Source organism: Triticum dicoccoides, chromosome 5B (assembly GCF_002162155.2).
Source record: "Triticum dicoccoides isolate Atlit2015 ecotype Zavitan chromosome 5B, WEW_v2.0, whole genome shotgun sequence".
NCBI lineage: Eukaryota > Viridiplantae > Streptophyta > Magnoliopsida > Poales > Poaceae > Triticum > Triticum dicoccoides.
The window spans coordinates 630,981,780-630,987,024 of NC_041389.1; positions in this window are offsets into that span (position 1 = coordinate 630,981,780).

Sequence of the window (5,245 nt, forward strand, 5' to 3'; positions counted from 1 at the left end):
GGTGGCCGACGGGATGATCCGTGGACGCACTCGTTCAAGCACGGCTGCCCTCCGCGCTCAAAGCGCTTCCCGTGTCCTGGGGTCAAGCAGCCCCCCGATGGGGGCTTAGATGCGGGCCCTTTTTTGGAACATCCGCGGCTTTGGCCATGATGGTCGTCGCCGCCAACTCATTGAGTAGATCCGTGACGAACACATTGACATCGTGGCCATCCAGGAAACCCTGCGTTCTGAGTTCGCCCTTCAGGAGCTTGAACGCCTTAGCTCCCACCTCTTCACTTGGCACTGGCTCCCATCTAGTGGGACCTCAGGCCACTCTGGTGGCATCCTCTTAGGGGTAAAGGATGCCACCTTTGAGGTGGGTGGCATGGACAGGGGCAAATTCTTTGTTAGTATGGAGATCTTCGAGCGCGCCCTGAATTTCAAATGGGAGGCGATTATTGTTTACGGACCGGCGGATCACCGCCGTGTTGGGGAACGTAGCAGAAATTTAAAATTTTCCTACGTGTCACCAAGATCTATCTATGGAGAGACTAGCAACGAGGGGAAGGAGAGTTCATCTACATACCCTTGTAGATTGCTAAGCGGAAGCGTTCAAGTGAACGGGGTTGATGGAGTCGTACTCGTCGTGATTCAGATCACCGATGATCCTAGTGCCGAACGGACGGCACCTCCGCGTTCAACACACGTACAGCTCGACGATGTCTCCCACGCCTTGATCCAGCAAGGAGAGAGGGAGAGGTTGAGGAAGACTCCATCCAGCAGCAGCACAACGGCGTGGTGGTGATGGAGGAGCGTGGCAATCCTGCAGGGCTTCGCCAAGCACCTACGAGAGAGGAGGAGGTGTCACGGGAGGGAGGGAGGCGCCAAGGGCTCATGTATGGATGCCCTCCCTCCCCTCCACTATATATAGGGGCAGGGGAGAGGGGGGAGGCGCAGCCTTGCCCCTTCCTCCAAGGAAGGGGTGCGGCTAAGAGGGGGGGAGGAGTCCATCCTCCCCAAGGCACCTCGGAGGTGCCTTCCCCTTTTAGGACTCTCCCCTTTTTTCTATATCTTGGCGCATGGGCCTCTAGGGGCTGGTGCCCTTGGACCATGTAGGCCAAGGCGCACCCCCTACAGCCCATGTGGCCCCCCGGGGCAGGTGGCCCCACCCGGTGGGCCCCCGGGACCCTTCCGGTGGTCCCGGTACAATACCGATGACCCCGAAACTTGTCCCGATGGCCGAAACAGGACTTCCTATATATAAATCTTTACCTCCGGACCATTCCGGAACTCCTCGTGACGTCCGGGATCTCATCCGGGACTCCGAACAACATTCGGTAACCACATACAAACTTCCTTTATAACCCTAGCGTCATCGAACCTTAAGTGTGTAGACCCTACGGGTTCAGGAGACATGTAGTCATGACCGAGATGTTCTCCGGTCAATAACCAACAGCGGGATCTGGATACCCATGTTGGCTCCCACATGTTCCACGATGATCTCATCGGATGAACCACGATGTCAAGGACTCAATCAATCCTGTATACAATTCCCTTTGTCTAGCGGTATGGTACTTGCCCGAGATTCGATCGTCGGTATACCGATACCTTGTTCAATCTCGTTACCGGCAAGTCTCTTTACTCGTTCCGTAACACATCATCCCGTGATCAACCCCTTGGTCACATTGTGCACATTATGATGATGTCCTACCGAGTGGGCCCAGAGATACCTCTCCGTTTACACGGAGTGACAAAATCCCAATCTCGATTCGTGCCGACCCAACAGACACTTTCAGAGATACCCGTAGTGTACCTTTATAGCCACCCAGTTACGTTGTGACGTTTGGCACACCCAAAGCACTCCTACGGTATCCGGGAGTTGCACAATCTCATGGTCTAAGGAAATGATACTTGACATTAGAAAAGCTTTAGCATACGAACTACATGATCTTGTGCTAGGCTTAGGATTGGGTCTTGTCCATCACATCATTCTCCTAATGATGTGATCCCGTTATCAATGACATCCAATGTCCATGGTCAGGAAACCGTAACCATCTATTGATTAACGAGCTAGTCAACTAGAGGCTTACTAGGGACATGGTGTTGTCTATGTATCCACACATGTATCTGAGTTTCCTATCAATACAATTCTAGCATGGATAATAAACGATTATCATGAACAAGGAAATATAATAATAATCAATTTATTATTGCCTCTAGGGCATATTTCCAACAGTCTCCCACTTGCACTAGAGTCAATAATCTAGTTCACATCGATATGTGATTAACACTCAAGGTCACATACCCATGTGACTAATACCCAAAGAGTTTACTAGAGTCAATAATCTAGTTCACATTTACCATGTGATTAACACTCGATGAGTTCTGGGTTTGATCATGTTATGCTTGTGAGAGAGGTTATAGTCAACGGGTCTGAACCTTTCAGATCCGTGTGTGCTTTACAAATCTCTATGTCATCTCCTAGATGCAGCTACCACGTTCTATTTGGAGCTATTCCAAATAACTGTTCTACTTGGAGCTATTCTAAATTGTTGCTCCATTATACGTATCCGGTATCTCTACTCAGAGCTATCCGGATAGGTGTTAAGCTTGCATCGACGTAACCCTTTACGATGAACTCTTTTACCACCTTCATAATTGAGAAAATTCCTTAGTCCACTAGTTACTAAGGATAACTTTGACCGCTGTCCTGTGATCCATTCTTGGATCACTCTTGTACCCCTTGACTGACTCATGGTAAAGCACTCTTCAGGTGCGGTACACAGCATAGCATACTGTAGAGCCTATGTCTTAAGCATAGGGGACGACCTTCGTTCCTTTCTCTCTATTCTGCCATGGTCGAGCTTTAAGTCTTAACTTCATACCTTACAACTCAGGCAAGAACTCCTTCTTTGACTGATCCATCTTGAACACCTTCAAGATCACGTCAAGGCATGTGCTCATTTGAAAGTACTATTAAGCGTTTTGATCTATCCTTATAGATCTTGATGCTCAATGTTCAAGTAGCTTAATCCAGGTTTTCCATTGAAAACACTTTCCAAATAACCCTATATGCTTTCTAGAAATTCTACGTCATTTCTGATCATTAATATGTCAACAACATATACTCATCAGAAATTCTATAGTGCTCCCACTCACTTCTTTGGAAATACAAGTTTCTCATAAACTTTGTATACACCCAAAATCTTTGATCATCATCAAAGCATACATTCCAACTCCGAGATGCTCACTCCAGTCCTCAGAAGGATTGCTGGAGCTTTGCATACTTATTAGCATATTTCAGGATAGACAAAACCTTCCGGTTGTATCACACACAACCTTTCCTCAAGAATCGTCGAGGAAACAATGTTTTGACATCCTATCTGCAAGATTTCATAAATAATGCAGTAATTGCTAATATAATTCCAACAGACTCTTAGCATCGCTACGAGTGAGAAAGTCTCATCGTAGTCAACTCCTTGAACTTGTCGAAAAACATCTTAACGACAAGTCGAGCTTTCTCAATGGTGACACTTACCATCATTGTCTGTCTTCCTTTCAAAATCCATATGTACCTAACAGCCTTACGACCATCAAGTAGTTCTTCCAAAGTCTACACTTTGTTTTCATACATGGATCCTCTCTCGGGTTTTATGGCCTTGAGCCATTTATCGGAATCCGGGCCCACCATCGCTTCTCCATAGCTCGTAGGTTCATTGTTGTCTAGCAACATGACCTTCAAGACAGGATTATGTACCACTCTGAAGTAGTACGCATCCTTGTCATCCTACGAGGTTTGGGAGTGACTTGATCCGAAGTTTCATGATCAATATCATAAGCTTCCACTTCAATTGGTGTAGGTGCCACAGGAACAACTCCCTGTGCCCTGTCACACACTAGTTGAAGAGACGGTTCAATAACCTCATCAAGTCTCCACCATCCTCCCACTCAATTCTTTCGAGAGAAACTTTTCCTCGAGAAAGGACCCGATTCTAGAAACAATCCATATTGCTTTCGGATCTGAATTAGGAGGTATACCCAACTGTTTTGGGTTTCCTATGAAGATGCATTTTATCCGCTTTGGGTTCGAGCTTATCAACCTGAAACTTTTTCATATAAGCGTCGCAGCCCCAAACTTTTAAGAAACGACAACTTAGGTTTCTCTAAACCATAATTCATACGGTGTCATCTCATCGGAATTACGTGGTGCCCTATTTAAAGTGAATGTGGTTGTCTCTAATGCCTAACCCATGAACGATAGTGGTAATTCGACAAGAGACATCATGGTACGCACCATATCCAATAGGGTGCAACTATGATGTTCGGACACACCATCACATTATGGTGTTCCAGGCGGTATTAATTGCGAAACAATTTCCACAATGTCTTAATTGTGTGCCAAAACTCGTAACTCAGATATTCATCTCTATGATCATATCATAGACATTTTATCCTCTTGTCACAATGATCTGCTACTTCACTCTGAAATTACTTGAACCATTCAATAATTTAGACTTGTGTTTCATCAAGTAGATATACTCAACATTTACTCGAATCATCTGTGAAGTAAGAACATAATGATATTCACTGCATGCCTCAGCACTCATTCGACTGCACACATCAAAATGTGTTACTTCCAACAAGTTGCTATCTTGTTCCATCTTACTGAAAATGAGGCTTTTCAGTCATCTTGCCCATGTGGTATGATTTGCATATCTCAAGTGATTCAAAATCAAGTGAGTCCGAACGATCCATTTGCATGGAGTTTCTTCATGCATATACACCAATAGACATGGTTCGCATGTCTCAAACTTTTCAAAAACGAGTGAGTCCAAAGATCCATCAACATGGAGCTTCTTCATGCGTTTTATACCATTATGACTTACATGGCAGTGCCACAAGTAAGTGGTACTATCATTACTATCTTATATCTTTTGGCATGAAAATGTGTATCACTACGACCGAGATTCAATAAACCATTCCTTTAGGTGCAAGACCATTGAAGGTATTATTCAAAAATAGAGTAACCATTATTCTCCTTAAATGAATAACCGTATTGCGATAGACATAATCCAATCATGTCTATGCTCAACGCAAACACCAATCTCGGTGGTAGAGGGAGCGTGTGATGCTTGATCATATCAACCTTGGAAACACTTCCAACATATATTGTCAGCTCACCTTTAGCTAGTCTCCGTTTATTCCGTAGCTTTTATTTCGAGTTACTAACACTTAGCAACCGAACCGGTATCCAATACCCTGGTGC